Source organism: Salmo salar, chromosome 03, assembly GCF_965601325.2.
Source record: "Salmo salar chromosome 03, fSalSal1, whole genome shotgun sequence".
Taxonomy (NCBI): Eukaryota; Metazoa; Chordata; class Actinopteri; order Salmoniformes; family Salmonidae; genus Salmo; species Salmo salar.
Window position 1 is genome coordinate 80532477 of NC_138293.1, and position 25024 is coordinate 80557500.

General features: G+C 46.0%; 1 protein-coding gene across 1 annotated transcript in view; it reads left to right on the plus strand.

Annotated features, from left to right (window-relative positions):
- The first annotated feature begins 16423 nt into the window (after positions 1-16423).
- LOC145850366 (centrosomal protein of 112 kDa) overlaps positions 16424-25024 on the plus strand; it is a 244797-nt gene continuing 236196 nt past the window's right edge. The window contains exon 1 of the mRNA XM_082972797.1: positions 16424-16563. The gene's annotated coding sequence lies outside the window, so the exon portion shown is untranslated. The remainder of the gene's footprint in view (positions 16564-25024) is intronic.

Here is a 25024-nt window from a genome sequence, read left to right on the forward strand (position 1 = left end):
AAGGTGAATGCACCAATTTGTAAGTCGCTCTGGATAAGAGCGTCTGCTAAATGACTTAAATGTAAATGTAAAATGTAAATGTATTAGTGTGTGTTAATGTGTGTGTGTGTTCATGTTTTTGTTTGTGAGTGTGTATGTATTAATGTATCACATCAAATGTTATTTGTCACATGCGCCGAATACATCAAATTTACATTTACATTTACGTCATTTAGCAGATGCTCTTATCCAGAGCGACTTACAAATCAAATGTATTTGTCACATACACATGGTTAGCAGGTGTTAATGCAAGTGTAGCGAAATGCTTGTGCTTCTAGTTCCGACCATGCAGTAATATCTAACAAGTAATATAACCTAACAATTTCACAACAACTACCTTATACACACAAGTGTAAAGGAATGAATACGAATATGTACTTAAAAATATATAAATGAGTGATGGCCGAACAGCATAGGCAAGATGCAGTAGATGGTATAGAGTACAGTATATACATATGAGATGAGTAATGGAGGGTATGAGAACATTATATAAAGTGGCATTGTTTAAAGTGGCTAGTGATACATTTAATTACATCAAGATGGCAAGATGCAGTAGATGGTATAGCGTACAGTATATACATATGGGATGTGTAATGAAGGGTATGTAAACATTATATAAAGTGGCTAGTGATAAATTGATTACATACATTTTTCCATCATTAAAGTGGCTGGAGTTGAGTCAGTATGTTGGCAGCAGCCACTCAATGTTAGTGATGGCTGTTTAACAGTCTGATGGCCTTGAGATAGAAGCTGTTTTTCAGTCTCTCGGTCCCTGCTTTGATGCACCTGTACTGACCTCGCCTTCTGGATGATAGCGGTGTGAACAGGCAGTGGCTCGGGTGGTTGTTGTCCTTGATGATCTTTTTGGCCTTCCTGTGACATCGGGTGGTGTGGGTGTCCTGGAGGGCAGGTAGTTTGCACCCGGTGATGCGTTGTGCAGACCTCACTACCCTCTGGAGAGCCTTCCGGTTATGGGCGGAGCAGCTGCCGTACCAGGCGGTTATACAGCCCGACAGGATGCTCTCGATTGTGCATCTGTAAAATGTTGTGATTGTTTTTGGTGACAAGCCAAATTTCTTCAGCCTCCTGAGGTTGAAGAGGCACTGTTGCGCCTTCTTCATCACACTGTCTGTGTGGGTGGACCATTTCAGTTTGTCAGTGATATGTACGCCGAGGAACTTAAAACTCTCCACCCTCTCCACTACTGTCCCGTCAATGTAGATAGGGTGCTGCTTCCTCTGCTGTTTCCTGAAGTCCACGATCATCTCCTTTGTTTTGTTGACATTGAGTGTGAGGTTATTTTCCTGACACCACACTCCGAGGGCCCTCACCTCCTCCCTGTAGGCCGTCTCGTCGTTGTTGGTAATCAAGCCTACAACTGTAATGTCGTCTGCAAACTTGATGATTGAGTTGGAGGCGTGCATGGCCACGCAGTCGTGGGTGAACAGGGAGTACAGGAGAGGGCTGAGAACGCACCCTTGTGGGGACCCAGTGTTGAGGATCAGCGGGGTGGAGATGTTGTTACCTACCCTCACCACCTGGGGGCGGCCCGTCAGGAAGTCCAGGACCCAGTTGCAAAGGCGGGGTCGAGACCCAGGGTCTCGAGCTTAATGACAAGTTTGGAGGGTCCTATGGTGTTAAATGCTGAGCTGTAATCGATGAACAGCATTCTTACATAGGTATTCCTCTTGTCCAGATGGGTTAGGGCAGTGTGCAGTGTGATGGCAATTGCGTCGTCTGTGGACCTATTGGGTCGGTAAGCAAATTGGAGTGGGTCTAGGGTGTCAGGTAGGGTGGAGGTGATATGGTCCTTGACTAGTCTCTCAAAGCACTTCATGATGACGGAAGTGAGTGCTACAGGGCGGTAGTCATTTAGCTCAGTTATCTTAGCTTTCTTGGGAACAGGAACAATGGTGGCCCTCTTGAAGCATGTGGGGACAGCAGACTGGGATAAGGATTGATTGAATATGTCCGTAAACACACCAGCCAGCTGGTCTGCACATGCTCTGAGGACGCGACCGGGGATGCCGTCTGGGCCTGCAGCCTTGCGAGGGTTAACACGTTTAAATGTTTTACTCACGTTGGCTACAGTGAAGGAGAGCCCGCAGGTTTTGGTAGCGGGCCCTGTCAGTGGCACTGTATTGTCCTCAAAGCGAGCAAAAAAGTTGTTTAGTCTGTCTGGGAGCAAGGCATCGTGATCCGCGACGGGGCTGGTTTTTCTTTTGTAGTCCGTGATTGACTATAGACCCTGCCACATACCTCTCGTGTCTGAACCGTTGAATTGTCTCTGTACTGACGCTTAGCTTGTTTGATTGCCTTGCGGAGGGAATAGCTACACTGTTTGTATTTGGTCATATTTCCAGTCACCTTGCCCTGATTAAAAGCAGTGGTTCGCGCGTTCAGTTTTAGGTGAATGCTGCCATCAATCCACGGTTTCTGGTTTGGGAATGTTTTAATAGATGCTGTGGGTACAACATCACCGATGCACTTGTTAATAAACTCGCACACCGAATCAGCGTATTCGTCAATGTTGTTGTTCGCCGCAATGCGGAACATATCCCAGTCCACGTGATCGAAGCAATCTCGATGCGTGGAATCCGATTGGTCGGACCAGCGTTGAACAGACCTGAGCGCGGGAGCTTCCTGTTTTAGTTTCTGTCTATAGGCTGGGAGCAACAAAATGGAGTCGTGGTCAGCTTTTCCGAAGGGAGGGCGGGGGAGGGCCTTATATGCGTCGCAGAAGTTAGAATAACAGTGGTCTAGGGTTTTGCCCGCCCTGGTAGCACAACCGATATGCTGATAGAATTTGGGGAGCCTTGTTTTCAGATTAGCCTTGTTAAAATCCCCGGCTACAATAAATGCAGCCTCAGGATATGTGGTTTCCAGTTTACATAGAGTCCAATGAAGTTCTTTCAGGGCCGTCGATGTCTCTGCTTGGGGGGGAATAAACACGACTGTGATTATGATCGAAGAGAATTCTCTTGGTAGATAATGCGGTCGGCGTTTGATTGTGAGGAATTCTAAGTCAGGTGAACAAAAGGACTTGAGTTCCTGTATGTTGTTATGATCACACCACGTCTCCTTAATCATAAGGCATGCACCCCCGCACTTCTTCTTACCAGAGAGATGCTTGTTTCTGTCGGCGCGATGCGTGAAGAAACCAGGTGGGTGTACCGACTCAGATAGCGTGTCTCGAGTGAGCCATGTTTCCGTGAAACAAAGAACGTTACAGTCTCGGATGTCTCTCTGGAAGGCAACCCTTGCTCGGATTTCGTCTACCTTGTTGTCAAGAGACTGGACATTGGCGAGTAGTATGCTCGGGAGCGGTGCGTGATGTGCCCGTCTACGGAGCCTGACCAGAAGAGCGCTCCGTCTCCCCCTTGTCTAACAAGTGTAGACCTTACCGTGAAATGCTTACTTACAAGCCCTTAACCAAAGGTGCAGTTCAAGAAGAAGAAAATATTTACCAAGTAGACTAAAATAAAAAGTTATAATAAAAGTAACACAATAAGAATAACAATAATGAGGCTATATATAGGGGGCACTGGTACCGAGTCAGTGTGCGGGGGTTCAGGTTAGTTGAGGTAAATTGTCCGGTGGCGATTTTATGAATTGTTCAGCAGTCTTATGGCTTGGGTGTAGAAGCTGTTAAGGAGCCTTTTGGTCCTAGACTTGGCGTTCCAGTACTGCTTGCCGTGCGGTAGCAGAGAAAACCTTCTATAACTTGGGTGACTGGAGTCTCTGAAAATTTTATGGGCTTTCCTCTGACATGGCCTATTATATAGGTCCTGGATGGCAGGAAGCTTGGCCCAGTGATGTATTGGGCCGTTCACACAACCCTCTGTAGTGCCTTACGGTCAGATGCCGAGCAGTTGCCATACCAGGCGGTGATACAACCAGTCAGGATGCTCTCGGTGATGCACCTTTTAGAACCTTTTGAGAATCTGGGGACCCATGCCAAATCTTTTCAGTCTCCTGAGGGGGAAAAGGTTTTGTCGTGCCCTCTTCACAACTGTCTTGGTATGTTTGGACCATGATAGTTCGTTGGTGATGTGGACACCCAGGAACTTGAAACGCCTGACCCGCTCCACTACAGCCCCGTCGATGTTAATGGGGGCCTGTTTGGCCTGCCTTTTCCTGTAATCCACGATCAGCTCCTTTGTCTTGCTCACATTAAGGGAGAGGTTGTTGTTGCCCTGGCACCACGCTGCCAGTTCTCTGACCACCTCCCTATAGGCAGTCTCATCGATGTCAGTGATCAGGCCTACCGCTGTTGTGTCATCAGCAAACTTAATGATGGTGTTGGAGTCGTGTTTGGCCACGCAGTCGTGGGTGAACAGGGAATACAGGAGGGGACACCCCTGAGGGGCCCCAGTGATAAAGATCAGCGTGGCAGACGTGTTGTTGCCTACTCTTACCATCTGGGGGCGGCCCGTCAGGAAGTCCAGGATCCAGTTGCAGAGGGAGGTGTTTAGTCCCAGAGTCCTTAGCTTAGTGTTGAGCTTTGTGGGCACTATGGTGTTGAACGCTGAGCTGTAGTCAATGAACAGTATTCTCACATAGGTGTTCCTTTTGTCCAGGTGAGAAAGGGCAGTGTGGAGTGTGATTGAGATTGCGTCATCTGTGGATCTGTTGGGGCGGTATGCGAATTGGAGTGGGTCTAGGGTGTCTGGGAGGATGCTGTTGATGTAAGTCATGACCAGCCTTTCAAAGCACTTCATGGCTACCGATGTGAGTGCCACGGGGGCGGTAATCATTTAGGCAGGTTACCTTCGCTTCCTTGGACACAGGGACTATGGTGGTCTGCTTGTGTATGTGTTTCAGGGAGAAGGAGGAGCAGCTGGGACGTGAGAGGGAGTGTCAGCGGCAGCAGACCCAGCAGGCGGAGAATGATCTGGAACTCTTTAAGAAGCAAGTAGAGATCAGCTCAGAGAAGACCTACGCTAACATGAAACTACAGGTAACATGCTGATAATACTACATGAAGCTACAGGTAACATGCTGATAATACTACATGAAGCTACAGGTAACATGCTGATAATACTACATGAAGCTACAGGTAACATACTGATAATACTACATGAAACTACAGATAACATACTGATAATACTACATGAAACTACAGGTAACATACTGATAATACTACAGGTAACATACTGATAATACTACAGGTAACATACTGATAATACTACATGAAACTACAGGTAACATACTGATAATACTACATGAAACTACAGATAACATACTGATAATACTACATGAAACAACAGGTAACATACTGATAATACTACCTGAAACTACAGGTAATACTGATAATACTACAGGAAACATGCTGATAATACTACATGAAACTACAGGTAACATACTGATAATACTAAACTCAGCAAAAAAATAAATGTCCTCTCACTGTCAACTGTGTTTATTTTCAGCAAACTTATAAATATGTAAATATGTGTATGAACATAAGATTCAACAACTGAGACATAAACTGAACAAGTTCCACAGACATGTGACTAACAGAAATTGAATAATATGTCCCTGAACAAAGGGGGGGTCAAAATCAAAAGTAACAGTCAGTAGCTGGTGTAGCCACCAGCTGCCTTAAGTACTGCAGTGGATCTCCTCCTCATGGACTGCACCAGATTTGCCAGTTCTTGCTGTGAGATGTTACCCCAATCTTCCACCAAGGCACCTGCAAGTTCCCAGACATTTCTGGGGGGAATGGCCCTAGCCCTCACCCTCCGATCCAATAGGTCCCAGACGTGCTCAATGGGATTGAGATCCGGGCTCTTCGCTGGCACATTCCTGTCTTGCAGGAAATCACGCACAGAACGAGCAGTATGGCTGGTGGCATTGTCATGCTGGACGTCATGTCAGGATGAGCCTGCAGGAAGGGTACCACATGAGGGAGGAGGATGTCTTCCCTGTAACGCACAGCGTTGAGATTTCCTGCAATGACAACAAGCTCAGTCTAATGTTGCAGTGACACACCGCCACAGACCATGACGGACCCTCCACCTCCAAATCGATCCCGCTCCAGAGTACAGGCCTCGGTGTAACGCTCATTCCTTCGACGATAAACGTGAATCTGACCATTACCCCTGGTGAGACAAAACCGCGACTCGTCAGTGAAGAGCACTTTTTGCCAGTCCTGTCTGGTCCATCGACGGTGGGTTTGTACCCATAGGCGACCTTGTTGCCGGTGATGTCTGGTGAGGACCTGCCTTACAACAAGCCTACAAGCCCTCAGTCCAGCCTCTCTCAGCCTATTGCAGACAGTCTGAGCACTGATGGAGGGATTGTGCGTTCCTGGTGCAACTCTGGCAGTTGTTGTTGCCATCCTGTACCTGTCCCGCAGGTGTGATGTTCGGATATACCGATCCAGTGCAGGTTTTGTTACACGTGGTCTGCCACTGCGAGGACGATCAGCTGTCCGTCCATTCTCCCTGTAGCGCTGTCTTAGGTGTCTCACAGTACGGACATTGCAATTTATTGCCCTGGCCACATCTGCAGTCCTCATGCCTCATTGCAGCATGGCTAAGGCACGTTCAGAGCATGGACCCTGGGCATCTTTCTTTTGGTGTTTTTCAGAGTCAGTAGAAAGGCCTTTTTAGTGTCCTAAGTTTTCATAACTGTGACCTTAATTGCCTACCGTCTGTAAGCTGTTAGTGTCTTAACGACCGTTCCACAGGTGCATGTTCATTAATTGTGTATGGTTCATTGAACAAGCATGGGAAACAGTGTTTAAACCCTTTACAATGAAGACCTGTGAAGTTATTTTGATTTTTATGAATTATCTTTGAAAGACAGGGTCCTTCCAGTTTTCTGTTTAGTGCCGTGTCCTTCCAGTTGTCTGTTTATTTAGTATCCTTCCAGTTGTCTGTTTAGTGTCCTTCCAGGTGTAGGTTTAGTGCGTTGTCCTTCCAGTTGTCTGTTTAGTGCAGTGTCCTTCCAGTTGTCTGTTTAGTGCAGTGTCCTTCCAGTTGTCTGTTTAGTGCAGTGTCCTTCCAGGTGTAGGTTTAGTGTAGTGTCCTTCCAGGTGTAGGTTTAGTGTAGTGTCCTTCCAGGTGTAGGTTTAGTGTAGTGTCCTTCCAGGTGTAGGTTTAGTGCGTTGTCCTTCCAGTTGTCTGTTTAGTGCAGTGTCCTTCCAGGTGTAGGTTTAGTGTAGTGTCCTTCCAGGTGTAGGTTTAGTGTAGTGTCCTTCCAGGTGTAGGTTTAGTGCGTTGTCCTTCCAGTTGTCTGTTTAGTGCAGTGTCCTTCCAGGTGTAGGTTTAGTGCAGTGTCCTTCCAGGTGTAGGTTTAGTGCGTTGTCCTTCCAGTTGTCTGTTTAGTGCAGTGTCCTTCCAGGTGTAGGTTTAGTGCAGTGTCCTTCCAGGTGTAGGTTTAGTGCGTTGTCCTTCCAGTTGTCTGTTTAGTGCAGTGTCCTTCCAGTTGTCTGTTTAGTGCAGTGTCCTTCCAGTTGTCTGTTTAGTGCAGTGTCCTTCCAGTTGTCTGTTTAGTGCAGTGTCTGTCCAGTTGTCTGTTTAGTGCAGTGTCCTTCCAGTTGTCTGTTTAGTGCAGTGTCCTTCCAGTTGTTGGAGCGGATGTATAATTTCTGAAGGTTTATTTTGATGTTGTCTTTGTAGTGTTTCCTTTGTCCGCCAAGGGCTCGCTGACTTTCCTTCAACTGGAAGTACATGATCTGTTTTGGGAGGCGTGAGTCGGGCATCCGGATCGCACGACCTGTCCAATTAGAGTTGGGGTTGTAATATATATATATTTATTTTTATTTTATTTAACCTTTATTTAACTAGGCAAGTCAGTTAAGAACAAATTCTTATTTACAATGATGACCTACCTGGGAACAGTGGGTTAACTGCCTTGTTCAGACAGATTTTTACCTTGTCAGCTCTGGGATTGGATCCATCATCCTTTCGGTTACTGGCCCAACGCTCTAACCACCTTTAGTGGTGATGCTGTTTATTTTGGCCTCCTCCAGCATGCTGGTGTTGGTCGTCAGCTTTGTAGACTAGGAGTTTAGTTTACATAGACATGCACATCTCTTCCATCGTCTCTGACCCTAGCGTGCCCTCTCACACACTTCCCCTGTCCCCTCTTTCCTATCTCGTCAATACAGTGGAGGCTGGATGACAAACAGACAGTGATCAAACCAAGACAATGCCGATGACTGCTGGCCCGTCTCTCTCTCTCTCTCTCTCTCACTCTCTCTCTCTCACTCTCACTCTCTCACTCTCACTCTCACTCTCACTCTCACTCTCTCTCTCACTCTCACACACACCCCTACACACACACACACACACACACACACACACACACACACACACACTTCTCTGAGTTAGGAAGACACAGCCTGGCCACAGATGCACAGGGGCGCCATGCTGGCTGCACACAGATTCCTCTGTCTCTCATTCTCTCCCTCTCTTTCTCTCTCCTTCTTGCTCTCTCTCATTCATGCTCTTTCTCTCTTTCCGTCTCTCTCATTCTCTCTCTCACAGCTGGTTTAAACATGTTCCTTTTAAGGCCCTCTATTTGTGATCAGCTATATTATCGTCACAGAGTGCTAGGTGGCAAAATATGAGAAAAGCAAAGAATGATTCTATGTTCCCATAAATTGATATCCCACTCTGTGATTCTTACAGAACAATATAAAGTGGCCTGAGTTAAAAAAATCCTACAGTGTTTAGTTCTATCACTAAAGCCCTTGACTTTGACCAGTTGTGTTTGTGTGTGTGTGTGTGTGTGTGTGTGTGTGTGTGTGTGTGTGTGTGTGTGTGTGTGTGTGTGTGTGTGTGTGTGTGTGTGTGTGTGTGTGTGTGTGTGTGTGTGTGTGTGTGTGTGTGTGTGTGTGTGTGTGTGTGTGTGCTTTCACCCTGTGTGGGCCAGGTGGTATTGATGTGGAGTGGACCGGGTGGTACTGATGTGGAGTGGACCGGGTGGTATTGATGTTAGATGCCGTCACAGAGGACGCGTCTCTAAACAGTGAAGTGATGGAGTAATTAGTCTATTTCACTGGGCCGCTGTTTAACACTTGGCAGAATGTGGGCTGTGGATTATTGAGAGATAACTAATCGATGCAGACTTAGCTGTTAACTATGTGAGAGAGAACTACAGAGTGTGAGCACTTCTGGGCAGAGTGTGTGTGTGGGCTTCATTGACAGAGCACGTGTTACATTGTGAACAGTGGAGATGTTCTGCGCTAATTAGTAGGTTACTGTTGGCCTTTAACATGGAACTTATTGGCATGGTGTGGGTGGGAATATCATAGGCCTACTGTATGTCTATTCTAACTGACAGCACCATGGGCAGTCACACTCCTCCTCTTCCCCCTATCCTTCTCCCTCCTTTTACTCTCCTCCTCCTCTCCCCAGCGATCCCCTGGACTCCCGATCTTCCATCTCTCTCTATCCTCGTCTCACATCAAAGTCATGAGAGAGCATCAATCTTCTCTGCATCCTCCCCCCTCTCGCTTTTTCTCTCATCCATCTCTCTACATCTCTTTCTATTTCCATTTCGCCCTATCTTTAAGAATATAAGAAAGCATCTTAAGTCTGTCCTCTGTCTATGTCTCTGTCTCTGTCTCTGTCTCTGTCTCTGTCTCTGCTCTCTCTCTCTCTCTCTCTCTCTCTCTCTCTCTCTCTCTCTCTCTCTCTCTCTCTCTCTCTCTCTCTCTCTCTCTCTCTCTCTCTCTCTCTCTCTCTCTGAGTGTTATGTTGGTGTTAAACTGTATCGATAGGGTTGTGTCTAAATGGATTACTGCTCATGTTAAAAGCTTGCACTCCGCTGGATGCCGTTTAAAGAAAATTGTCTGCCCTATTGTGAGTGTAGAATATAAACACACACAGCACCATGTGGACCAGAAACTGTCGCTGCAGTTCAAAGGATGTTTTCACATAATAACAGGATTAATCACAACGTATTGCCATAGTGCCATTCTCTCACCTGTCTGTAGATAAGTCATTGGGAAAGATTCCATCTCTCCTTTTCTATGTAAATGACAGTTGTCTGTGCCAGGATGTCACCGAGTAACCTCTTTCATTACTTTCATTACATCTTTCATTACATTAGGTTTCTCTCGCCCTCTCTGTGCATGGAACATATGTTGCTATTGTCATTGAGAATCACAGAGTGATCTTTCTCTCCCTCCTTCTGTAGATGGATAAGGTGGAGGAGGATCTGACCCGCTCCAAGTCCCTAAGAGAGAAACAGGCCAAGGAGTTCTCCTACCAAGTGGAGGAGCTCAAACAGAAATACGAACAGCAGGTCAGTGGGAGAGAGGGGGACTTGATACTGTTATGTTTTTGCCCAAAAATGTCTTATTTAAACTTTATGCATTTCCTATAATTTTGGGATTAATACAGTGTATTTGAAAATGGGGACATTCTGACATCATCCTCTACATGAGCCATCTGTATTGCCTCATCACAAAAGACACAGATGATATTCAACAGAGATTTGTGGTCTTAATCAACTATTAAACCCCCAATGGAAAACTCTGATTCAATCTGTGTTTGGCTCATACCGTCGTCTTATCATCCAGCCCCATCAGTTTCCTCTGATTAGAAATCTCCAAACCATTTTCCTTTTCTATTGAAATCTAACTCACTGATATACCGTCTACTTTAATGAGGAGAAAATTCAATTAACCCACTGGAATGTCCATTATCTGGTGGAAATGATGGGATTGTATGAAGAATTGGAGACACCATAGTGACCATACCCCTTTATTGCTGTTCAATTTAGCCTCTTTGGAGCTGCGAAGTTAACTACCATGCCAAGGGGTGTCATCGGTTGAAACTACTAAACACACACTGAGACCATTACATGTTTACAAAGCATACTCTATATGTAGCCTATGTTTTAACTTGGTGTATGAGTTGAAAAACCCATGTTTTTAATATCACCTTTGTGTCGGCTACTATGTCCAATGAGAAATATTCGGTATTGTTGTGAGCCAACCTCATCTCTGTGACACTGAGAGTCCACTCATTCTCACTGTATCCAGTCACTAACTAGGGTATCATCTGTGATTACAGTGTGTGTCAAAGACATGGTTGATTTCCCGAGCCCTTTATAAAACACGTCTATCTCTCCACCTGTCGCCTAGTAACCATCCCAACTCTCATTCCCCACACGCAGACAGGCTAGCGGTGCGTGTCAATCGCTCCAGATGTTTTGGAGTGGAGGATATGAGAGCAATGTTTTGGTGGCAAATAGAGTCATGGTTTTCCGTTTCCGATTTGGTCCGTGGTGGAATCATCGGTTTGAGGTTGCCCCTTTCCTAATAATCTCTCGATACAGGGGTTATTGAAGTTTGAATATAATCGTATCGTGAATTCTCCTTTTATTTATTTAAAATCCACATAAAATGCCCACTAAATTGGAGTTAAAGTGAGCAGAAGTGGAGCTCAATTGAAGATCTGAAAGTGTTTTCACAAAACATTGTTGTAGTGACAATTGCGTTTCAGTCCTACCATTAAATAGTTTGTCGTCAAAAGCAGGTTTTTATCCTAGTTGTAATATTCCATTGTTTGTGTGTCAGTGTTGCTGAATCTGAAACATCTGAAAATGTTTACCGGTATGTAAATATCATAATCCCTTTTAAATGGAGAACAGTATGCGACAGAAGGTGTCAAAGACAATTAGCAGAGTTATGAAAATAATCAACACTAACCAAGGGAAGGAAATGAAAGAAAGGCAAAGGCATCTATTTCATACTATAAGCATTTGGCATCATTTACTTCAGCGATAAACCAAGAGAAACATCTCTCTGTCCCAGTACATCAGCCCTCTGTGCTAATGCCACGTTTGGTGTCACTCATAGAGAGAGAGAGAGAGAGAGAGAGAGAGAGAGAGAGAGACTGACTGACTCGTGGTCTGTCTGATGTGTATTTTGCAATTGCGTGTTCCCTTGTAGTGAGATTGGTGTCTCAGGGTCACCAGGTCAAGTTTGCCCATTGAGCCAATCACAAAGGGACATTCCACTGAGGTCACATCAGTGAGAGTTTTAGAAGAGGCTCGTGTATAGAGGAGTTGTTTCCCTCTGACCTCCAGGTCATTAGGACGTCACGCCAGCCCTTCACAGCCCTGCTCCTTGACGTTGAACTGACGTAGGGAGCTCATAAGGCTGTTATAGATGGTGTCGTAACCCCCAGACCCCACGGAAACCCCTAATCTGTTTTGCTCCTCAGATATTTGGTGACAACAAATGACAGAAAGTCTAGGTCTAGGAAACGCATCCACACACCGAAACGCTCATAGACACAGAAACGCTGACACGTACACACACACAGGGCACACTTCTACACTCCCCACTGTGAAGAATCGAGTTCTTCCCTCTCCCCTTCTCGTCACCCTGCTGAGGCCAGACAGTTCTCCCTCTCCCCTTCTCGTCACCCTGCTGAGGCAACACAGTTCTTCTCTTTCCCCTTCTCGTCACCCTGCTGAGGCCAGACAGTTCTCCCTCTCCCCTTCTCGTCACCCTGCTGAGGCCAGACAGTTCTTCCCTCTCCCCTTCTCGTCACCCTGCTGAGGCCAGACAGTTCTTCTCTTTCCCCTTCTCGTCACCCTGCTGAGGCCAGACAGTTCTCCCTCTCCCCTTCTCGTCACCCTGCTGAGGCCAGACAGTTCTTCTCTTTCCCCTTCTCGTCACCCTGCTGAGGCCAGACAGTTCTCCCTCTCCCCTTCTCATCACCCTGCTGAGGCCAGACAGTTCTTACCTCTCCCCTTCTCGTCACCCTGCTGAGGCCAGACAGTTCTTCTCTTTCCCCTTCTCGTCACCCTGCTGAGGCCAGACAGTTCTCCCTCTCCCCTTCTCTTCACCCTGCTGAGGCCAGACAGTTCTTCTCTCTCCCCTTCTCGTCACCCTGCTGAGGCCAGACAGTTCTTACCTCTCCCCTTCTCGTCACCCTGCTGAGGCCAGACAGTTCTTCTCTTTCCCCTTCTCGTCACCCTGCTGAGGCCAGACAGTTCTCCCTCTCCCCTTCTCTTCACCCTGCTGAGGCCAGACAGTTCTTCTCTCTCCCCTTCTCGTCACCCTGCTGAGGCCAGACAGTTCTTACCTCTCCCCTTCTCGTCACCCTGCTGAGGCCAGACAGTTCTCCCTCTCCCCTTCTCGTCACCCTGCTGAGGCCAGACAGTTCTCCCTCTCCCCTTCTCGTCACCCTGCTGAGGCCAGACAGTTCTCCCTCTCCCCCTCACCCTCCCTGAGGTTTGGGGTTACCCTCCTGGGGCAACAGTAGCAGTGTCCCGTTACCTCACTGTCTCTTTCCCAATTCTCAGCCTGTCCAGTCCTGTCACACACCCCCTAGTCCTCTGTTAGCAGCTCTAATGTGTCACTACACCCAGGCCCATCTCAATGACAGGAGCCCCTCAGTGACAGGACGCAGGCTGTGCTGTAACACCGTCTCTCTAGACTCACTCAGTGACAGGACACACACTGTGCTGTAACACCGTCTCTCTCTAGACTCACTCAGTGACAGGACACACACTGTGCTGTAACACCGTCTCTCTAGACTCACTCAGTGACAGGACACACACTGTGCTGTAACACCGTCTCTCTAGACTCACTCAGTGACAGGACACACACTGTGCTGTAACACCGTCTCTCTAGACTCACTCAGTGACAGGACACACACTGTGCTGTACCACCGTCTCTCTAGACTCACTCAGTGACAGGACACACACTGTGCTGTAACACCGTCTCTCTAGACTCACTCAGTGACAGGACACACACTGTGCTGTAACACCGTCTCTCTCTAGACTCACTCAGTGACAGGACACACACTGTGCTGTAACACCGTCTCTCTAGACTCACTCAGTGACAGGACACACACTGTGCTGTAACACCGTCTCTCTAGACTCACTCAGTGACAGGACACACACTGTGTAGTTGTTCTCCCAGGACCTCTCCTGCTGTGTCGTGGCCACACCGGCCCGTTTATGAGCCTCAGCACCCAGAAGCCCTTTCTTCAGCAAGTCTGTGACGTAACCAGGATATTTATGGCTCCATCATCCCTCTTTCTCTTTCTTTCTTTCTCTTTCTTTCTCTCTCTTTCTCTCTCTCTCCTCCTCTGCCTCCTTTTGTAATGTTACTTTTTGAAAACAGATCTAGCTCGGCCTTCCTGTCCACCTCCAACCCCCCCCCCCCCCCCCCCCCTCAAAACCACAACCCTGAAATGAAATCAGGACGGTCACACGAAACAGTAAGCCAACGCTTCCCCACTTGTCTCTCCTGTCGTCGGGTGTCACGCTGCTGTTGTAGTTTTGCGTAGGAATTAGCCGCCTATCAGTCAGCCCATCAGACTCTGACATGCTGTGGAGATATGAATCCTGATCTGTGGCGTGATTCTGCATGACTGTGAAATCCAGTTGCTGGATATGATTATGTCTCTATGATATTACTGAATGAATTCTATTATAGTGAATGGAATTGAATTACAGAGCAGATGTCATGTATTAACTCTGTGGGATCAGCAAAGCCGAACATCTCCAATGACAATAACACGGAAGATGGCCAGGCCGGTCTCACACAATGCTTTGTTTGTGTTTGTGGTAAACTGTCCAAGAGGATGTTGCTCTAGAAATGAGCTGTGGGATGTCTTTCTGAAAACGACTGTTTATGTGTGTGAGTATGTGTGTTTATTAGTCTGTGTTTAGTAGTGTATGTGTGTTTTGGTAGAATGTATCCATACTGACTAATTCCTTACAAATGTAGATGTGCGACAGCAATAAAAGAAACACAGAGAAACTCCAGGTAAAACATTTTATTCAGTCATCCCTCCCTCCCTTTCCTTCCAGTTTGCAAATCTACCCAAACGCAAGTAGTGGGGAAACCCTGAAATTCTGCGTGGCTAATAGAAGTTTCTTTTGTGGCCTTCACTGAGTGAGGAATCCAGCTTCCTGTCGATATACCCATTCATCACCAGAATAGCATTAGCCTAAGCGTAAGCAGTGTCTGGAGCTTGGAGCTAAACCTGTGGGCTAAACCTGTGGGCTAAACCTGTGGGCTAAACCTATGGGCTGGGACTTGGGCTCTCTAACTGCCTAGTCTCTGTCTGTCTGGTCTTGTCTGGTCTTGTCTGGTCTTGTCTTTCTGTGGCAGGCCCAGGTAGGGTGCCAGGGGGAGCACAATGTGTGGAGGATTAGCTTCAGAGCTGGAGCTGGGCCCCAGCCCAGGGCCCCTGCTGGCCTTTCACAGCCCCGGCAGGGGAGCACACCGCGGGGATGGGACAGGGTCACGGGTACCCCGCCATGGAGGAGTGAGAGCAGAGAGAGCGGAGCCTGGGAAAAAAGCAGACACTGGCGGTGCTTGGGCTTTAGCGTTCTCAGCGCTCCGCCACCAGGCTTTACCTCACAGCAGGTGACTTGTCTCAGATCCGCAGCGCTAGGCTAACAGAGCTAACGCTGTAGAGTGGAGCTGTCTGTAGACACTGGGATAGCCTAGCTCAACTGACTGACAGCATGGTACGTTTGTAAAGGGGTTCTTTCTTTTGGAGGATTCTTTTGTATTTTTCCCCGTCTCTTTTTTCTTTTAGGTTTTCTGTTAATTCTATCAGACGATGACTCACTGTCTCAGTGTGTCGGTTGGGGCAGAATTTCTGTTGGTCAGCTTGTGGGAAGCTTTTTGTTATTTCGTCCTCTAAATACTCTCTCATTGTCAGCATAGACCCGTACAGCTGCGATTATTTGGCGGTGATAGGCAACCAAATTTGAAAGCAAACACTGAGATTGTATGATTTGATTCTTCTGCGGCAGTCTGTCGGACTCTGAATGAATATGATGACAGGTTGAAGTAACACGTTCCATCTCCTCTCCGCTTTTTGTAGATTTCTCCCCTCCGAAGTTCGTTCCTGTCTTCCTTCTCCTCACGTCCTCTGAGTGGGGCGTAGTATAATGATGATAGGCATCGCCCTTACTAAGCCCATTTCCCCACGCTGTGAGACTCATAGCATGGGGCGAGGGTAGCTCCTCTAGTAGCCAGATGGCTAACCCCTCACAGCCTCTCTGCATAGACAGCCCAAGCTAACTGCTCATTTATATGCCGATAGGAGAGGGGCGACAGGAGTCCGATTTGGAGAAAGAGAGCGAGAGATAGTGGGATGGAAACAGTGTGAGGTAATAATGATGTAAATTAATTGCATTATGTCGTGGAGTCATCGAGTCGTGAGGCAAGAGACAAACTTTCTATTTTTTTTGGTCCTGTCCTTTGTGCAACGGCGGGGCGCATTGGAGTATGGGGAGGGATGGAAGGGATGTATGGGTGGATTGATGGACAAATTGTCATGACGACAGGGCTGGGGCTGATTGTAGTCTTCTTCCTCTCACCTCCTGTTGTCCAATCAGATGTGCGAGCAGCGTGCAGGGCAGGAGCAGGAGAGGATGCGTCTACAGCAGCATTACAGCACGGAGAGGGACAATCTGGTCCAGCAGCGCCAGCGGGAGGTGGGCACCATGGAGAGGGAGGCGCGGGCCGCCCTGCACCAGCACCAGCAGCAGACCCAGGAGTGGAGGCAACGCGACGCCCAGGTAGGAGGTCTCACTACTCTCCTCTGGTCCGCACCGCTCTCCCGCAGGTTCTCTCCTGGTCACCATTTTGTTTAGCCATTAACGTTCTGTGGTGCTGGGCTTTCAAAAACGCTGCCAGTAGTACTTTCTCACCTGCTGCTAGGTGCAATTTCTGAGCAGAATTTGCGTTTTGCGGGCGGATGTTTTGTAGGGGTGCAGGTGTGTGTGAGCGGAAAGGAAAGAATTCCGAATTCTTATTTAAATCCTAAATTATTTTATTTGCGAAATAAAATAGGAAGGACCGTTGTTGTTGTAGGAAGGACCGCAAATTAATGGAAAAGTTAAATGCCGATTCAACCGAAAGAAATTAATATTATCATACAGTGCTAACTTCTAATGCGATTCTGTATTTCTTTCCTGGTTTCGCGGCAGGGTTCCGTGCTAGAAGTGAAAAGACTTGAAACGCCTGGAAACCACAGGTTGCCAGATAAAGGAAAGGAAGGCTCTTGGTCGCTGTGCAGTAGCTCTGGCCTTTTATTCCCCAAACCCTGGGTTGCATTTCTCTCCTTTCTTTCCCTGGTTCACCGGGGTCGGTATCAGCCGTGTATCAGCCGCATACGGCGAGTGCCCCGAAATCCCCCTACGGAGGAACAGGCTGTACATGGTATTCTCCCCTCACCGCAGGTAGCCATCTCCCTCCCATAAGCACCAGTTACTTTCCCATTACAACAACACACTACCGCTACAATGGCTATATGACATTTGGGGCTGTATTGATGGAGTCCCCATCCCCAAGCCTATTTAACACTATTATGTTTCCAGCAGGTTTTCTCTCCCTGCTCCACTCTCCTCGCCGCTTCTCCTGCCTGGCTAGCATGGAGACTCTGTGGGAAGCCATTTGACAGATCAGCCCCCGTCCGGGGATGTATTTGACTCCTCAAGCCTCCAGATGAAATGTAGAATGTCAGCATGGCGAGGGCTTGTTTATTGGCTCCTGGCTGGAGACTAGGTGTCCAGCCGTGCACATTCAGTATTTTGGGACATTTGGACAAACGGGGACTCAAATGTTTTTGCAGTGAACGGCGGGTACAGATGGTTCCCAGGTTACACAACTGCGTACGAACAACAGAACGGAATGGAATTTCGCCGTTAGGAAACTTTATTTTCTATCATTAGGATTATTATTATTTTTAAGAAGTAGGCCTAGTATGAAATAGTATAGGCCTAGATTTAAAAGCATTTAGACTTAAATGGGGAATAAAATAAATGTATTGTCTTTACTATTTGACATTATTGGCCATAAATGAATTAATAGCAATATGATTAGAGCTATAGAAAGATGGCATTAATACTGTAGCATTTCAAGGTCAAACAGTCAAATGTTTTAGAAACATTGTTATTTCATGTTCATCCTCTCCATACATTTGACAGTATGACAGGGTTATGTGTACAGTACACACTATTCTATATGGTCTGCTCCTGTCAGTGTACAGTACACACTATTCTATATGGTCTGCTCCTGTCAGTGTACAGTACACACTATTCTATATGGTCTGCTCCTGTCAGTGTACAGTACACACTGTTCTATATGGCCTGCTCCTGTCAGTGTACAGTACACACTATTCTATATGGCCTGCTCCTGTCAGTGTACAGTACACACTATTCTATATGGTCTGCTCCTGTCAGTGTACAGTACACACTATTCTATATGGCCTGCTCCTGTCAGTGTACAGTACACACTATTCTATATGGCCTGCTTCTGTCAGTGTACAGTACACACTATTCTATATGGCCTGCTCCTGTCAGTGGAAGAAAACATCTCATCTTCCTCCACACACACACACACACACACACACACACACACACACACACACACACACACACACACACACACACACACACACACACACACACACACACACACACACACACACACACACACAGCTACCCTAAACACACTCTCTCAACTATGATTCGAGGTATCTGTTGGCACCCGCTCTACTATTCTGGTTAGTCTGTCTGTCTTCTGGTTAGTCTGTCTGTCTTCTGGTTAGTCTGTCTGTCTTCTGGTTAGTCTGTCTGTCTCAGCCACAACGCACCCCAAAATCTCCCCTCCCCCAATGAAAAAGAAATAAAACTAAACTTCTCTCTGTGGTTAGGGTTCTTGGAGAGCAGCAGTTGGGCTCCAGAATTGACGTATGTTATTTGTATGTATTTATTTAACCCTTATTTTACCAGGTAGGTTGACTGAGAGCACATTCTCATTTACGCTAAGGACCTGGGGAATAGTTACAGGGCACAGGAGGGGGGATGAATGAGCCAATTGGAAAGATGAGCTTTTTTAACATCACGTTAAGTCCCATATTATGAAGTAGTTTTGCATTACCAGAGATGTTTACCCCTTTGAAACTCTGTCATACAGATCGAAATAAATGGGGGATTCAACCTCCACAGATTCTGAAAAGTCCTGAGAGTTTTGAAAGAGGAATGTTGAAAAGCAGAGTATTTTGTTGATGCATCCAGAAAATATGAACGCTTTCTGAAACTGGCAAGCATAGCTTAAATGCACTACTTAATTCCTACTACTTAGTGCTTTTCACTATTGTGAGGCTTAAGTGGTATTCAACATTCCATCAAACGACTCACCCACACTATCTTGTGTGTGAGGAAGACAGACAATGGAATCTGTCCCGATGTGACTGCCAGGATTTGGGAATCAATTCCTGGCGAGGTGATTGGATCCAGGCCCTGCTTTCCCGCTCTTCCTTCTCTTCCTGGAATCTCTGGAAGAATTGTGTTGCTCGCTTACTCTCTCTCTTCCTGACTATGGAAAGCTGGCAGAGGGAGCGGATGTCAGCCACACGTTGTGAGGATGAGTAATCCCGACTCATCCCCTTCACATGGTAGGATGAGTCTAATAAATAGGCTGGCCTCCACCCCACCCAACCAGTTGGGAAGGACAACAAATGAGTCGTGGTCAACATGGAGGAGGATGAGATGCAGGAGGCCTGGAGTCTGGACAGAGACAACTGTCTGTGTTACCCAGCTAAATAAAGGCCTGGAGTCTGGACAGAGACAACTGTCTGTGTTACCCAGCTAAATAAAGGCCTGGAGTCTGGACAGAGACATCTGTCTGTGTTACCCAGCTAAATAAAGGCCTGGAGTCTGGACAGAGACATCTGTCTGTGTTACCCAGCTAAATAAAGGCCTGGAGTCTGGACAGAGACATCTGTCTGTGTTACCCAGCTAAATAAAGGCCTGGAGTCTGGACAGAGACATCTGTCTGTGTTACCCAGCTAAATAAAGGCCTGGAGTCTGGACAGAGACATCTGTCTGTGTTACCCAGCTAAATAAAGGCCTGGAGTCTGGACAGAGACAACTGTCTGTGTTACCCAGCTAAATAAAGGCCTGGAGTCTGGACAGAGACATCTGTCTGTGTTACCCAGCTAAATAAAGGCCTGGAGTCTGGACAGGGATAGCTCAATTAAAGAGATCAATTAAAGAAATATTGCAGAAGTGGAGAAAGTCAAAGTTGTAGGTCCGTTATGATATTCTGAGAGAGCAACATGAAATATATAACAAGGCAATTAGAAATGCCACACGGGCTCATTTTTCTAACTTGAATCAGAATGAATCCAGTGCTCTTCTCCACCATTGATGACCTGATTAATCCTACCCCCTCAAACCTATGTGAATGTTCCTCCACATCTAAATGTGATACGTTTGCGGAGATAAGATAACCAACGGTAGGCTGGGTATCAGTCAAGCAAGACCTGATGAAGTTTTGTTCCCTAGCCTACCACGTAAATGCACTATGGACATGCTTAGGAAAGTGATATCACAACTTAAGCCTTCTACCTGCCTTCTGGATCCTATCCCCACCACCTTCCTCAAAACTGTTTTTAATTGCATATCTGAAGAAGTGCAAACTATTGTTAATCACTCACTGTTCACAGGCGCTATCTCCACTGTGCTAAAAACTGCTGTGCGGAAACCGCTTCTGAAGAAAAGTCATCTAGATTCTGCGGCTTTTAGCAATTTTTGCCCAATCTCCAACCTTCCATTCTTAAGCAACATTCAGGAGAAATTCGTTTTCAAACAGCTAAATAATTTTTTTTGTGCCAACTGTGTTTAAAAAAAAATGGAATGTGGTTTTTGTGCCCACCATAGCACAGAGACAGCCTTAGTTAAAGTGGTAAAGGATCTTAGCGCCAACACAGATGCCAAACAGCTCTCTGTCCTTGTACTCTTGGATTTAAGTGCTGCATTCAACACTGTTGACCATGATGTCCTTCTGGACAGACAGGAGAGGTGGGTTAGCCTCTGGTCCAGTCAAAGATTGGTTTACAAACTATTTAACCAGTCAAGAGGTTTTTTGTGATTCTTGGTGAACATAACTCTGAGAAATTACATATGACGTTCCACAAGGTTGGATTTTGGGTCCGGTACCCTTCAGTTTATATTATCAGAACGCACAGCATTGATTTTCACTGCTACGCAGATGATTCACCGGTTTTAAGGTCTCTGCACTAGCTGTCTGGGAGTTTTACAATTCATTTTAAGATTCTTCTATTGGTTTTTAAATCAATCCACGATTGTGCCCCCCAATACATGTCAGACATGCTTTTAAGTTATGTACCCAGTAGGTTCCTCTAAGTGAGTTTGCCGATCGGCATCTCAAAGACCTCGATGAGCTAATGTTTTGGATGAAATCATTAGCAAAATGAAAAGTTGCATTCAACTTCCATACACCATCGCACAAGTCGAGAGGTTTCTTTGCCATCAATGGGTTCCCAAATACGAATGGATCAATAGACAGCACCCACATCGCCATAAAAGCACCATCCCAAAAGGAATTCAACTATTTGGACAGAAAAGGCTTCCACTCACTTAATGTGGAGGTTATGTGATGTGCAAAAGATGCTGCTGCATGTGGTGGCCAGGTGGAACGCACAACTCATTCAATCTGCACAACAGCAATGTTGGCCTATACACCTACAGGATGGAGCTGGTGAGGATGGATGGCTTATTGGTGACTGTTGCCTACTCATTTGAAATATATTTGCCATTGCAGGCCGTCATTGTAAAAAAGAATTTGTTCTTAACTGACTTCACTAGTTAAATAAAGGTTATATAAAAAACTAAAACACATTTTTTAAATAAAGCAACTTGAATTGTCCTAATGGTCCTCTTTATTTTACTGGTCAAGCCACAACTGGCCGAGCCAAATATAACCTTTTGGTTGTATGAACAGTTGTTATATGGTGATCTACTACCGGTGTGTGTATGATGCTCGTAGGATTGTTTTACAAATCACACTTTTTCTATGTGTACAAACATGACAGTGTTGTTTAAATGAGCGTTGTGCTGTTTAAATGAGCTTTGTGCTGTGATATTATTTAAATGAGCGTTGTGCTGTGATATTATTTAAATGAGCATTGTGCTGTTTCAATGAGCTTTGTGCAGTGACAGTGCAGTTTAAATGAGCTTTGTGCAGTGACAGTGCCGTTTAAATAAGCTTTGTGCAGTGACAGTGCTGTTTAAATGAGCTTTGTGCAGTGACAGTGCTGTTTAAATGAGCTTTGTGCAGTGACAGTGCTGTTTAAATGAGCTTTGTGCAGTGACAGTGCTGTTTAAATGAGCTTTGTGCAGTGACAGTGCCGTTTAAATAAGCTTTGTGCAGTGACAGTGCCGTTTAAATAAGCTTTGTGCAGTGACAGTGCTGTTTAAATGAGCTTTGTGCAGTGACAGTGCTGTTTAAATGAGCTTTGTGCAGTGACAGTGCTGCTTAAATGAACTCTGTGCAGTGAAAGTGCTGTTTTAATGAGCTTTGTGCAGTGACAGTGCTGTTTTAATGAGCTTTGTGCAGTGACAGTGCCGTTTAAATGAGCTTTGTGCAGTGACAGTGCTGCTTAAATGAACTCTGTGCAGTGAAAGTGCTGTTTTAATGAACTCTGTGCAGTGACAGTGCTGTTTTAATAAGCTTTGTGCAGTGACAGTGCCGTTTAAATGAGCTTTGTGCAGTGACAGTGCTGCTTAAATGAACTCTGTGCAGTGAAAGTGCTGTTTTAATGAACTCTGTGCAGTGACAGTGCTGTTTTAATAAGCTTTGTGCAGTGACAGTGCCGTTTAAATTAGCTTTGTGCAGTGACAGTGCTGTTTAAAAGAGCTTTGTGTAGTGATATTATTTAAATGAGTGTTGTGCTGTTTAAATGAGCTATGTGCAGTGACAGTGCTGTTTAAATGAACTCTGTGCAGTGAAAGTGCTGTTTTAATGAACTCTGTGCAGTGACAGTGCTGTTTTAATAAGCTTTGTGCAGTGACAGTGCCGTTTAAATGAGCTTTGTGCAGTGACAGTGCTGCTTAAATGAACTCTGTGCAGTGAAAGTGCTGTTTTAATGAACTCTGTGCAGTGACAGTGCTGTTTTAATAAGCTTTGTGCAGTGACAGTGCCGTTTAAATTAGCTTTGTGCAGTGACAGTGCTGTTTAAAAGAGCTTTGTGTAGTGATATTATTTAAATGAGTGTTGTGCTGTTTAAATGAGCTTTGTGCAGTGACAGTGCTGTTTAAATGAGCTTTGTGCAGTGACAGTGCTGTTTAAATGAGCTTTGTGCAGTGACAGTGCTGTTTAAATGAGCTATGTGCAGTGACACTGCTGTTTTAATGAGCTTTGTGCAGTGACACTGCTGTTTTAATGAGATTTGTGCAGTGATATTATTTAAATGAGCATTGTGCTGTTTAAATTAGCTTTGTGCAGTGACAGTGCTGTTTAAATGAGCTGTTTCGTTTCCAGTTAAGGGCCCTTCTCTTGTGCCTTTTTGCGGCTGTAGTGGTGTTTGCTGTATCATCAACTAATGAGGAAATAGTTATTTGGAGATTGGTGTGATGTTGGGTTGGGAGTTTGGAGTTGGCGTCCAACACACAGAGGGAATTATCCCAAATTATCCCGGCCTTGGGGCCGTCATTGTGATGCTTTTACCATCCAAAACCGTCAACTGGGCTTTTGCCAAGCTCATAGTCCTCTATTTCAACCATTATCTTTGAAGATGAAAGGATGAGCTGAAAAAGCAGCATCAGTTGCCAGTCCGTGCAGCCAGGACAGCAGCTCACAGTAAATGTGTTAGCCTGGAGCCAGCTCTGTGCTGCTCTGTTAGCCGATCAGTGGCACAGGGGGGTGGAAGAGAGCCCCATTAGAGAGACCGAGAGAGAGAAACACACACACTCACACTCCCTCATCAAACACACTCTCAAGAGACACGCTGTCCTCTCTGTCCCCAAACACAGTCCATATTCTGGTGCAGTACTCATCATGTTTTCTCTTGTTTTTAAACCCAATAAATAGTTTAGTCAGAGTTCTGACTGTCTGCCACGGCACAGTGGATCTGTCCTGTCCTCCAGCAGCTGGATAGTTAAAGGAATTAACTGTTGTTGTTTAGGGGTGATATGTATTTCACTTAGTTAGTGCTATTGTTTCTCACGCTTTGAGGACATAGGAGTCTGTTTCCTTATTGGTCCGTCCAAAGAATTCCACTTCAGAAACTACACCAACATTACAAATGAATGTAAGCCTTGTTGTCCTGAACAACAGAAACGTGATCGTTCTATTGGCTCGTCCAAAGCCATTATTCTTACAGCGACTTCACTCAACTCATTTTTATGGCTAATTCTGTTTTTGTCCCCCTCTCTCACACGTCCTGACAACGTCTTTTCTGAGAAACATCTGGACTTCAAACAGCATGGGAGAGAGTCAGATCCTCAGAGGGCTCTTTCCTTAACACTGGGATGGACTAAATAATAACCCTGGCAAAACTTTCAAATAACTTTTTCCCCCAGTAAGTGATTAGCAAGACCGGGAGAAATGAAGGTCCTGATGACAGGGTGAGTCTGAGCTGAGGAAGGGAGTCTGATGAGAGAGAAGACGGCACAACAGACAGCTGGACAAGAACGCTGTGTCTTGGGGGGGGGGGGGGGGGTTTAGGGTTTAGTCTGTGTCTGTCTCTCTCTCTGCCTTGTAATTTAACGATTGATCAGTCCCTATAGATGGTTTTGTCAGGCCAGCCCTGCCTTCCCTTCCTCCCAGACATCCTGTAGCCACTGGGATCTGTCTGTTGTTGAGTTGACACATCAGTGTGTTGGTTAGAGTTATGTTTGGGATTTTTGCATGTTGATTAGATCACATATTTTTGTGATTGAGGTAGGACTGCTCGTTGTTTCACTTTCACATGTCTCATGCGGACACAGGGAGATCAATGGCTGACGTTTGTTGTGTGTTGTTGTACCTAAGTCATTAGATTGCAGATTACATTCAGCTCCACATTTTCATTTCTTATACGCATTGTTGTGAGTGGGTGGGAATTTGGAGTAGGGGTAGCTATTGTTTTTAAATCTCGTCCACTTGTCACATGCCACAAATGAGCTTGTTTCCAACTGCAGCTGTCCCTTATTTTCCCTGTCTCCCTCCCTCTCTTTCTCCCTATTGATG